The sequence below is a fragment of the Dipodomys merriami genome, unplaced genomic scaffold, assembly GCF_024711535.1.
Source record: "Dipodomys merriami isolate MVZ:Mamm:240054 unplaced genomic scaffold, mDipMer1.0.p SCAF_40, whole genome shotgun sequence".
NCBI lineage: Eukaryota > Metazoa > Chordata > Mammalia > Rodentia > Heteromyidae > Dipodomys > Dipodomys merriami.
In genome coordinates this window covers 7,946,454-7,959,365 of record NW_027205604.1, presented here as the reverse complement: position 1 = coordinate 7,959,365, position 12,912 = coordinate 7,946,454, and the positions used below count along the sequence as shown (strand labels likewise).

The window sequence follows — 12,912 nt, the reverse complement described above, 5'->3', positions numbered from 1 at the left end:
CCTCTTTTGCTATTTTTAGCTATATAGCTCTATTCCCTTACAACAGCTATCCAAAGCCAAATACCAGAATGAGATGAAATGGCTTGGATATTGGAGGAAAAGCAGACTTGAATTTAAATCCAAACACTGGATTCAAGATTCCTAACTGGAAATTTATTATCGATGTGATGCTTCTGGTTAGCAATGACTGTGAAGTTTAGATAAGATAGTATTACCCTGCAGTTAGTAGATGTTCAGTAAATAGTCTTATAACATGGCTTCCCCAAACTGACATGCTGCTTTTCCCATGATATGTGAAAGACACACATTAAAAAGGGAAAAGGTGGGTGCCAGTGGTTCATGCCTGCAATCCCAGCTACTCAGGAGGCTGAGATCTGCGGATCAAGGTTCAAAGCCAGCTCAGGCAGGAAAATCTGTGGAACTCCCATCTCCAATTAACCACCAGAAAACTGGAAGTGGAGCTGTGGCTCCAAGTGGGAGAGCTCAGAGACAGAAAAAGCTCAGGGACAGAATCCAGGCCTTGAGTTCAAACCCCACACCCGGCAGAAAGAAAAGAAAAGAAACACACTAAGCGACTTAACATTTTATATCTGTTTATAACATGTGGGGAGGGGAGGAGGGTGTGGAAAAGGGGGGGGAGGGGAGCCAAACACAAATCCCAGTCTCATTTTTAATGAAACCACTCCCCCCGTTTTTTTTTTGAAACGCTCTGCTTCCTGAAAGCCACAACCATGTTTACCAAAACGGAATCCTTAACTGTGTTTTCAACACTTTACTGACAGCAAGACAGCCGCCCAAGTGAAGCAGGCTGGATCCTGGAGTGACACCAGCTTCTTGCTCTTCCTCCTAAAAGTGCCAGGAGGAGGCGGGAGGACAGACAAGCAGAAACCCAGGGGGTCCACACCAGACCCACCCTGTTAGTGGACCCCCCCCCCACCTCGCGGCTGCCCGCCCCCCGCAGGACAGCGGGGCTGGCGGGCGGAAAGCCACCGGCGGCGCCGCTCACAACTTTCAGCACCACGGACAGCGCCCCCGCCCCACGCGCGCCGCGCGCGCTCCCCAGCCCCGAACCCACATTTCCCGCGGCCCTGGGCCGGCTCCGGCCAGTCGCCTGCCCACGCCTCTCGGGCGACTGTGCCCTTCGCCGGGCCCGACCCCGTGTGCCTCTCTGGATCTCAGCGAGCCCAGCCTCGCACAGGTAGGGAGATGCGGACCGGCAGGGGCAGGCGGCAGCCCGGCCGCTCCATCCTTCCTTCCCGCATCTCCTCTCTGCCTCCCCCACCGGCTCCTCACTCTCCGATCACCGTCTCCAAAGACGCATTTGGTGACTCAGGAGCCAAAAGGGCTCTCGGGGGCCACCCAGCCCTGCGCTGGCCCTCTGGCTCTGACGTGCGATGGGGGGGGGGGGTCCGGGAGGAGGCGCCCTCCTCCCGCCCCGGGCGGGGAGCGGCCCCGGACCCTCGTCCCGTCCCGTGCCCCTCGCGTCGCTGTCCGCCGGCCGCGGACGCCCCTGCAGCGCACGACCCTCGGCGCGGCGTCCCGCTCAGCCGGAGTCCCTCGGAAGAGTTTGCAGGGCAGACATCGCCCCCGCCCTCCTCGGTGGCCGCCGTTCCTGGGGCTCTGTCCGCGGCCGCCCAGCCGAGGCGGGTGCGTGCCCAGGCGGGTGCCCAGGCGGGGAGGACGGGGCCCCGGGAGACCCGGACACGGCTCCCGGCCCGCTCCCGCCCCACCGTGCAGCTCCCGGGGATCGCACCCCCGAGCCTGACGCCCCCCCTCCACCCCCGATCGCGGGTGCAATGTGGGCCCGGCTCCCCGCCCGAGCTGGGCAGACCGTGGCCAGCTCCTTCCTCCTCTCGGGTGCGGGGGGACCCTTCCCGGAGGGCGCCCTCGCCAATCCGCGCCATGTTCCCGCTTCCTCCTCCCCCCCACTCCCCACCCCGATCGGGCTCCCGTTGGGTCGCGGACAGGGACGGAGCGAGGCGCGAGCGGGGCCCGGCACTCACCGGGGGCCGGGCCGCGCGGCCGGAGAGAGGTCTGCGCAGGGCGCGGGGCTGTCTGCGGCTGGGATCCGGGTGGAGGCGGTGGCAGAGGGAGGCCGGAGGCGGCCGCCGCTGCGAGCAGCTCCTCAATTATTCAGATGGGGCCCCCTCCGCACCCTCCCCGCGCCCGCCCGCCTCGCCCCGCCCCCCGGAGTCACATGACCAGGCCAGCCCCTAACATTACTGCGTCCCGGCCCCCCCCCCACCTCCCTCCTCTTCGTCCTCCCACTCCACCCAGCCTGCCACCCACGACTCCCCCCTGGACTTCCGGGCATCCAGGTGCAGCCTGGATGGCGGCAGGGGCCAGGACTGGGGACCATGGTCCACCCGAGTGTTAGGAAGGGATCTGCAGCCTGCCACCCCAGCCTGCTTCCTGGACTCCGAAAGCTTCCCTCTGCCTCTTCTGCCCTTAAACTTCATCCCAACCCCTCTGGACTACTGGAAAGAAAGAATGGGAAGATCGATTTCCGTCCTCAAGCGGACCAAGGGTAGCCTGGTGCTCACCACAGTCTTACATATGCAAAGGCCAGGGATTGGAGATTTTTGAAGACCCAAGAGGGATTTCAGTTTGTTACCACTTTGGAGCAGTTAATTTCTCCTAGCCTCTCTTCTCTTGCCCCACAGGATTGTCAAGGGATTTGAACATGATCTTATTCCTGCTGTAGTCCTAGCTACTCAGGATGCTGAGATCTGAGGATCGTGGTTTGAAGCTAGCCTGAGCAGAAAAGTCTGTGTGACTCTTATCTCCAGTGAAGCATCAATAAAAAAGCCAAAAGTGGTGCTGTGGCTCAAGTGTTAGAGCACTAGCCTTGAGCACAAAAGCTCAGGGACAGTGTCCAGGCCCAGAGTTCAAGCCCCAGGACCAGCAAAAAAACAAAAGATGAAAAACAACAAAAGCCTCTACAACTTCCAGAAACATACCTTGATGATGATGATGATGATGATGATGATGATGATGATGATGATGATGATGTGTGTATGTGTGTGTGTGTGTGTGTGTGTGTGTGTGTACATGTGTGTGTGCATGTGTGTGTGGTGTAATGAGGATTGAATTCAGGGCCTGGCACTTGATAGGCAAGTCTCTACTACTTGAGTCACATCCCTAATTCTTTTAGCTTTTAGCTTTTTTCCCTTTCTTTTCAGAGAGTGTCTCTTGCTAACTCGGACTGGGCTGGCCTTAAACAGTGATCCTTCTACCTCCATCTTTTCAGCAGCTGTGATCTCAAGTGAGTACCAGCATATTGTGGCTTGTTTATGAAACAGAGTCTTGCCAACTTTGGCTCTTACTTGGCCTCAAACCATGATCTTCCTGTCTCCCTGTCCCAAGGAGCTGGGATTATAAGCATGGACCACCACGCCAGGCTCACATGAATTTCCTGCAGCTTTGTCTAAGCCCTTAACCCATATAAGAGTGAGAATAATAAAATAAACTTCTCCAAAACCTGTTTGGGAAAATGATTGGCTGACTGGCCCTCGCCAGTGGGAACACTAAGGTTGTGGGTCTTCTCTGTACCCTAGGAGTCTTGGACTGTCCTCAGACAGAGGGCTAATCATGGACAGGATATTTTGCTAAGTCCACCTAGCTCAAGCTCATTACTACCTGGAACTAGCCTGAAGTCTTGAGATGCCTCCATAGTTTAAGGTTCTAAGTAGTCCCGCAGATCTTTTGGCATCCCCAAGATGTTGAGACACATTGCAGATGAAGAATAAAATTAAAGCATCAGAAGTTTGGAATATGAGTTCTGGCCTTGCCAGCTACTTATTGTCTGGTCTGGGATAAATCCCTCAGATTCTGAGTCTTAACTCTAAAATCTGTCTTCTCAATAAGTCGGTTGTGAGGAAGTACACACTGGGTCCGGTCCAGTCCCGATATATCATGGGAGTGAAGAGAAGGGAATCAGGGATTTACTAGACCATGAGCAGCCATTAAGAAGTCAGAGTGTCTCTGTGTGTTTGCAAGAGCATCTGGAATCTAGGGCTCTGTTGAAAAGTTCTTTTCGAGAGCTCCATGTTTTCCCTTCATTGTACTCTTCTCTGTGATGGATTTCTGGATTGACTCTCTATCCCCTTACACACCTGTCATCTTTAGAGCACCAGCTATAATCTCAGTGGTCCTGAGTATTTACTAGCTGAGATCCTCCTATGCCTATATTTTAGAATAGTAAAGTTTAGGTTTTAATACTTTTGCTAGGTAAAATTGATTTGGGTTGGAATCAAAAGGGTTTTCTTTTAAAGACAAAAATATTCAATATTCAAATTGCACAGCCAGGCACTAGTGGCTCATGCCTCCTAGCTACTCAGGAGGCTGAGATCTGAGGATGGTTGTTAGAAGCCAAACTTGACAGAAAAATCTGAGACTCTTATCTCCAGTTAACCATCAAAAAGCCAGAAGTATTGGTGTGGCTCAAGTGGTAGAATGCCAGCCTGAGGAAAAGAACCAAGAAAGAGCATGAGTTCAAGACCTAGTAGTAACACACACACACACACACACACACACACACACACACACACACACACACACACACACACACACACACACACACACACACACACACACACACACACACACCAAATTCCAGGAGTAACTTCTGAATACTCAAGAGTAGTGTGAATAGTGATGCAAATTTTCAACCCACTGCCAAAGATCCAGTGAAATGCTGAACTGAATTGAGAACTCTTAGAATACTCTATCTTCATGTAGATTGCAACCTCACGATTTGGTGTACTTCTTTAGGGATTATCAATCTAAAGCATGGGAGAATTCGCTCTTAATATTGCATGTACATCTGTGAAAATAGAAGTAGATAACCTGAGATGAGTGGGGTTAGAGAGATGAGAGAGAATAATGGAAAGGGTGTTATTGATCAAGATGCCTGGCACTCATAATCTAAAATGTTGAAACCCCTTTGTACAACTAAAGATAATTTATAAAAAGAAATCATCCACCTAGATATCCTTATATTTAGGGTAACCATAAGACCAGAAGATTTCAAAGATGCTCCAATATACACCATTCAAAAAACTATCCGGGCTAGGTAAAATCCTGCTTCTCCCTCCTGTGAAAAGAAAGGACAAGCATGTAGTTATTTAAATTGACCTCAGAAAAGGATGGTGTTATGAGCGGTTACGTAGATGATCATTTAACTGTAGAAAATGTTGGACAGTTTCGTAGAAATAGCTCTAGAACTCTGAATAATATTGTCAAATCAGGTTTGAATGTCCAAGTGAACTTTACTCCACACACGACAGAAAAGGCAGCTCGGGAGAAGAGATCTTGTACTGATTGCAATGCAAAGTTACACCTTCACAAGATTTCTTGATAAGGTTTCCCTTGGGTGCCTCTTCCCTTACTTATAAGCTGTATCTTTTGCCTGGTGAGTGTTGACTTTATCATAAGCTACTGAAAACACTCTCTGGCTATAAGTATAGCATTGATAAGCAGTTCCAAAGTTAAACAGGGAGACTACAGAGTGACTACTAATTAGATCTGGACAGTATATATTCTGGTTTTCTTGTTCCAGCGAGTACATTATGAAAGTTTTTATTCATTTATTATATTCTAGACAATCAGGATATAGCCATAAACAAGGCAGAAATGAGCTTACAGGCTAGAAAAGGAAGCCAGACCATTATAAAAGTAGTAAAGTTAAGTACCATCCTGGTGGCTCACACCTGTACTCATAACTACTCAGGAGGCTGAGATTTGAGGCTCAAGATTTGAAGCCAGCCTTGACAGAAAAGTCCATAAGACTCAATTTTTAATTAACCAGCAAAAAGCTGGAAGTGGAGGTATGGCTCAAGTAGTAGAGTCCTAGCCTTGTGGAAAAAATGAAAAACAAGTGAGAGCACAAGACCCTGAGCTCAAGCACAAAAATAAAATAAAATAACATTATAATAAGGAGGAAAGGACACACTTGTTAAGTTCCTCTCCAAGGAAGGGAACTTTAGCCAAAAGTATACATTACTAGCCCCTCATGATGGATGGTGGTTAGGCCAGGGGAAGATTTGCCAGATGCCTTAAAAACAGTCACCTGAGTTTCACGATTTGTAAGATCATTACTGAATGTTTTCTTCCTGAAGATCTCCAGGTTCACTGATACTCATAATTCTTACCTCTGAGCCAATTCAAAATTTCAGAAAGAAAAGATACTGCAGGGGCTGGGAATGTGGCTTAGTGGTAGAATGCTTGCCTAGCATGCATGAAGCCCTGGATTCAATTCCTTAGTACCACATAAATGCAAAAAGCCAGAAGTGGTGCTGTGTCTCAAGTAGTAGAGTACCAACCTTGAGCAAAAGAAGTGCAGGGCCAGTGCCCCAGGCCCTGAGTTCAAGGCCCAGGACTGGAAAAAAAGAAAAAAAGAAAAGAAAAGATACTGCAACAGCCTGGAGAGAGGCTGGTGTGGAGTTTTCTAAAGGGAGCAATACTTCTGGGTAGCAGGAGGACACAAAATAAAAAAGACAGGCAGAACCCAGCATGTTGGAGGTATGCCTTAAAGATGTACTAAACAAATAACCTGCTGTGGGAATTTTACTAATTGGACTGGAAATTCATTATTTATCTATGAATAAATTATCCTCTGGTTATCTAAATTCTAAGATGAAGAAAGGGAATGCTCACCTGAACATGCTTATTTTATTTCCATATTCATAACTATGTAATACATTCTTCTCATTCTCATTTATAAAAGCATGAATAAAGTTGCTTTATGCATGATGTTGTGGAGAGAGGTCAAGAGCATCAAGTCAATGGAGTTCCCTGACAGGGAGGGAAGCATTGAAATAAATGCTTCTTGAGACAAGTATGGTGGTTCATGCCTATAATTCAGCTACTCAGGAGATGGAGTTAGGAAGACCACGGTCTAAGATAGGACTGTGTAAAAGCGTGAGACCCTAACTATAAAAACAAAGCAAAAGGACTAAGAGTGTGATGCGTACCTAGCAAGTACAAGGCTCTGAGTTCAATTCCCAGAATTGCAAAAGCCAGAAACAAAAACCAACCAAACAAACAAAATAAACACTTCTTTAAACCCTACTGCATTGTTGGTGGGAGTGTAAACTTGTTCAACCACTTTGGAAAGTAGTATGGAGGTTCCTCAAAAGATTCTACATAGAGCTCCCCTATGAGCCAGCAATCCCACTTTTGGGCATTTACCCAAATGATTACAAACAAGACCACACTAAAGCTACCAGCACGACTATGTTTATTGCAGCATTATTTACCATAGCTAAGATATGGAACCAACCCAGATGGCCCTCAGTAGATGAATGGATCAAGAAAATGTGGTATATATACACAATGGAATTCTATGCTTCCATCAGAAAGAATGATATCACCTCATTTGTAAGAAAATAGATAGACATGGAAAAAATTATATTAAGTGAAGTAAGCCAGGCCCAAAGAAACATAGGTCCCATGGTTTCCCTTATTTGCAATACTACTATATGTCTGGGACAAGCAGAAAAGGGCAAAAGCTATGTACATATGACCAGATGAGATGATGTTAAGTGAAATAAACCCCAAGATAGGAGCACAAGTGGTTTTTTTCTTTCTTGCTATTGTTCCTAATATATTTATAATGTACCATGCGATTTTTTGTTTCTTTGTATGTTCCTCCCCCACGGTATAACCCCTGTTTTCACTGTATTTGATGTTGGTGTGCTGCATCTTATATATACACTTCTCTAGCTTGGGGAGGGGAAGGGAAAAAAATGATTAAATAGGGATATAGGTTGACCCATTGTAACAATGAGATGTACAAGACACTATGTTGAAAAATGAACTTTACAATTTAGGTGGGGAGGGGGAAGGGAGGGGGGAGTGTAGTTGTGATTGTGGGAGGGAAGGGAGAGTAGCGGAAAAGCAAAGGAGGAGGTAACAAGGCTTGATAGGAAATGTACTTATTGCCTTGCTCATGTAACTAACCCCTCTGTACAGTATTTTTACAATAAAAAACATATTTAAAAGAAATACTTCTTTAAGTTTGTTGGGTGTTTCATATTCTTTAACTATACTCACTTTTCCAAATTAATTTATTTTAAAAAGGTTTCTATAACTATCTTAAATAGACAATGGGAGCCTGGCACCAGTGGCTCATGCCTGTAATCCTAGCTGTTCAGGAGGCTGAGATCTGAGGATGGCGGTTTGATGCCAGCCCAGGCAAGAAAGGCTATGAGACACTTATCTCCAAAAAACTACTCAGAAAAAGCTGGAAGTGGCACTGTGGCTCAAGTAGTAGTGTACTAGCCTGGAGCACAAAGAGGCTCAGGGACAGCTCCCAGGCCCTGAGTTCAAGCCTCAGGACTGGCAAAAAAAAAAAAAGTAGATGATTGGTATGGGCTGCCTTAAATGCAAGGCAACTATCAACGATAATGAAACTAAAAAGAAATGCTGTTGCAATCAGCCTAAACACCTGTGCCTTCCTAGGAACCTAAGACCCACTTTCTCTGGTTAGAAGTGAAATCAGTCATTGTTAGTGACATGTTAAAGACACATTCAAATTGAGACTTTCTCCATAAAGTAATCAGAACAACTGGCACAAGCAGAAAAGAATAACTTCTCACTTTGCCATTACATGTCATTGAATGCCAAGCCTAACTGCCATCTAAGTCAGTTTTCACATGCACAGAGCCATCTCAGGCATTCAGTACATGTAAGAACTTGTATCTATCTTTCTTTCCTTCTTTCCTTCTTTCTTTCTTTCCTTCTTTCCTTCCTTCCTTCCTTCCTTCCTTCCTTCCTTTCTTCCTTCCTTCCTTCCTTCCTTCCTTCCTTTCTTTCTTTCTTCTTTCTTTCTTTCTTTCTTTCTTTCTTTCTTCCTTTCTTTCTTTCTTTCTTCCTTTCTTTCTTTTTGCTGGTCATGGGACCTGAACTCTGGGCCTGGGTGCTGTTCCTTAGCTCTTCAGCTCAAGGCTAGCACTCTACCACTTGAGCCACAGCACCACTTCTGGCTTTTTCTGCTTATGTGGTGCTGAGGAATTGAACCCAGGGCCTCATGCATGCAAGGCAAGCACTCTACTGAGCCACCTTCCCAACCCTGAGAACTTGTATTTCTAACATGAGCTCAGCCATGCTGATGTTCTGGGTGCTTAACCCACTCTGCTACAAGGATTTAAAGTACCAGTGGTTGGATATGTCTCACATTTTGGGAAAAGCTATCTTTTTAATTTTTTTATTATCCTTCAATAGTTGTACAACAGGGATTCCCCTTTTATCTTTTTTTTTCTTGGGGTTTGGACTCAGGGCCTGGGTGATATCCCTGAGATTTTTCTCTCAAGGCTACTACTTTGTGCCACAGCTCCACTCCCAGTTTTCTGGTGGTTAGCTGGAGATAAGAGTCTCACAGACTTTCCTGCCTGGGCTGACTTTGAACCATGATCCTTAAGTCATGGTTCAAATCATAGTATTACAGGTGTGAGCCACCGGAGCCCAGTTAAAGGTTGTCATTTTACAAAGCAGTTTATGAATACAAGGCATTTGATCAGTGTTGCCTCTTTCCACATTCTCACCTCTCCACCCATACCTTACCTTCTTAATTTTATACAATGAACTACTGGCTGAATTCTCTCTCCCGTCTCCTTTTCACTCATCTACTCCTCTCCTCTTGCCTTATTTTTTGGGGCTTAGACATTGTCAGGAAAGATTAACTCTTATTTTACAGATGATAAAAGTGAGAACTTTGAGTAACCTAAGGTCCTATTGTTAGTTGATGGAGAAGCCAAGAGTAAAACTTACCTTTCATAGGACTCCTGTCTAGAAATCAGTGCTTTCAGATCTATAAGGTTATTATATACTTATTAGGGAAAATAACCCCCTAAACAAAAATCACTACCATCATCCACAGCAACATAATCCACTTCTTTATGAAAATCATGACTATCTACAAGAACAAATTGTATTTTTTATGAAAAGAAAAACCATCACCATCATTAGCAAATAAACACCTTTGTCAAGGTTTGACCTGCACACTGTACTGTAGGTGATTCTGTGTTAATGAACACGACCCAATTTTTCAGTAGCTTAAGGTAACGGGAGTTTATTTATTGCTCAGTCCTCTGAGGTCACTGTGGACTCTATCAACTTGGTGTGATTCCTCTTCTTATCCCTGGCCAAGTTTTTCAGACCAGCAGGTTTGTCATTAGTCTGCTTCCCTCCTGGGTCATGCTCAGCACTCCAAGGCCAACAGCATTATAATGTCAGAGGGAACTTTGATGACTGTCACAAACAGTCAGACTAAAGTCAGACGCCCTGAGGGGAGGAACACAAAGGTGTAACTTTTCTGAACATTTAAAATACTATTTATCTAAAGGAACTCCACAGAATGGAAATGTGGATTTTTTTAAAAAAATGTTATTGTTATTGTTGGTGTTTGTTTTGGCTTTGTTTTTTTTTCCTTTGGGAGGGAGAAAAGGGGGTGCAGAAAGGGAAGGAGGAGGCTGAACAAAGGTAGTCATGCTATTCAATGGAAAATTAACTATGTAACTTGCGGGCAGGGAGGGGAGGGGAAAACTGGGGGAAAGTGTGAAAACTGAGAGAAGGGGTGACATTGTCCCTCATTACTTGACTTTTGAAATGGTAACTGCTCTGTACAATACCTTAATAATGACAATAAAATTATTATTTTATTTTATTTTTTGTCGGTCGTGGGGCTTGAACTCTGGGCCTGGGCGCTGTCCCTTCGCTCTTCAGCTAAGGCGAGTGCTCTACCGCTTGAGCCTCAGCGCCACTTCCTGTTTTCTGGTGGTTTATTGGAGATAAGAGTCTCACAGACTTTCCTGCTTGGACTGGCTCTGAACCATGATCCTCAGATCTCAGCCTCCTGAGTAGCTAGGATTACAGGCATGAGCCACTGGTGCCCAGCAATAAATTTATTTTTAAAAAGAGATTTGTTAAGAAAAATGGTCAGGGTAGCTGGGAGAGAGAGAAGGGCAGAGAAAAGAGGAAAGAAAATTAATGAAAGGAAACAATCACTTCTTAAGGGCTAAGTGTTAGGTCTTCTGTTAGAATATTTCCATGATTTCCTCAAAATATTCTCGTCAGGTTGTTGCATTCTTGCTTCACACACAAATAGCAGAGGCTCCTAGGAAAGGCTTATGGAACTCATCAAGGTCAAGGTAGAGGGCAAATCAGGATTAATGCCAGAGTGTAAGTCTAGTTCTCCTGGGATGTCAGAGAGAGTCATGCTTCCAAAGCCAGGCCATGTTGATCTAATGAATGGAGCACTGTTCAATGGACACTGGAATTCCTGGGATTCCATTTTGCAAAGAACCAAAACATCTGATTTCCTTGTGGCTATTCCAATGAAGATCCATGGTCTTCCTGACGTGAAGCAGCAAAGCTGCTCCTAAGCCACTGAGTGAAGATGTGTTCCTGAGTCCCCATCACCCCAAAGGCCAACGCCCCTCCCCCACTTGACATAATCTCTGTCTCTCTTACTTTTTTTGGGGGGGGGGGTCTGGTCGTGGGGCCTGAACTCTGGGCTTGGGCGTTGTCCCTCAGCTCTTCAGCTCAAGGCTAGCGCTCTACCACTTGAGCCACAGCGCCACTTCCAGCTTTTTTTTTTCTTTTTGCTTATGTGGTGCTGAGGAACTGCCCAGGGCCTCATGAATGCAAGGCAAGCGCTCTACCACTGAGCCACCTTCCCAGCCCAACATCATTTCTGTCTCTCTTGAGACACAATGCATTCCCATAAAAGCAGTGGTTGAAATACATAGCCTAAGGACATGATAAAATCCTATCTCTGAGCCACAATTAAAAATCTATACTAAACATTAGAAAGTTCTTCCCCAAATAAGGAGACATATCGCACAGCATAAAAGGAGACAGATGTTTGGAAGTGTACCCGAGCTTGGCTGCGGAGGAGGCAATGGGAAAGTCTAGTGTGGGTGTTGGAGATTCTTTTTCTGGAGTGTCAGTCTGAAATCCCTTGTACTGCTGAGAGCATGGTTGGGAAAAGCCAGGGAACTCCAGCATCAAACAGACCTGAGTTTGTATCCAGTCTCAACTCTATACTTCTGAGTTGTGGTATTTGGCGAATTATTCAAGTTTTCTATGTCTCACTATTCCATCCTGGAAAGGAGATAATAAGGTAAAGAGAATGAAGATTGGAAGTAATATACATAACTTGCCTGGAATATATTGTTGCTCAGCATTGTGGATTTGTCAGTGTAACCAATAATAAGAAATGAATATAAAGCAGATTAAGGAACTCAGCCTCTATCTACTTGGGAGAGCTTGGCCGTAGTAGTTCCCTGTTCTGAGTGTCCATTTGTTCTGCAGGAAAAGGAGACAGGCTCCTTAGCAGCCTTCCATAGACTCCAGTCTAGGAGCAGGAGTTGTGTGGTTTTTCTAAGGCAGCTGAAGGAACAGTTCTGGCAATCCGCTACACCTGTTGCAGCAATGAGATATGTACAGATCATGCAGAATCAAGGAGTCTCTGTATCACCCAGCAGTTACTCAGCCTGATAGCATACGATTTCATTTTCTGGCCATTGCCACCAGCCAATGACCTCTTATAGCTATAGGCAATAAAGAATAACCCTGGGGCAAGGGGTAAGAGTGCCAAGTAAGAATGGTTGTGCTGGGTGCTGGTGGTTCACACCTGTAATCCTAGCTAGCTACTCAAGAGGCTGACACCTGGGAATCACGCTTTAAAGCCAGCCCAGGTAGAAAAGCATGTGAGATTCCTATCTCCAATTAACCCACAGAAAAGCTGGACGTGGAGGTGTGGCTCAAGCAGTAGAGAGGCAGCTTAAGCCAAAAAGGCCAAATGAGAGCGTGAGACTCTTGAGCTCAAGCCCCTATACCACCACCACCACCACCAACAACAACAACAGGTGGCATTTTCAAGGCAGCAGCTACAGCAGCAGCAGCTTG

The 12,912-nt window shown here is 46.0% G+C and overlaps 1 protein-coding gene across 1 annotated transcript in view; it reads right to left on the bottom strand.

The window, feature by feature from the left end:
- The window catches only part of Slc7a14 (solute carrier family 7 member 14), a 108,066-nt gene extending 105,971 nt beyond the window's left edge, over window positions 1-2,095 (bottom strand). The window contains exon 1 of the mRNA XM_069991901.1: window positions 2,004-2,095. The gene's annotated coding sequence lies outside the window, so the exon portion shown is untranslated. The remainder of the gene's footprint in view (window positions 1-2,003) is intronic.
- Between the last annotated feature and the right edge of the window lie 10,817 nt (window positions 2,096-12,912).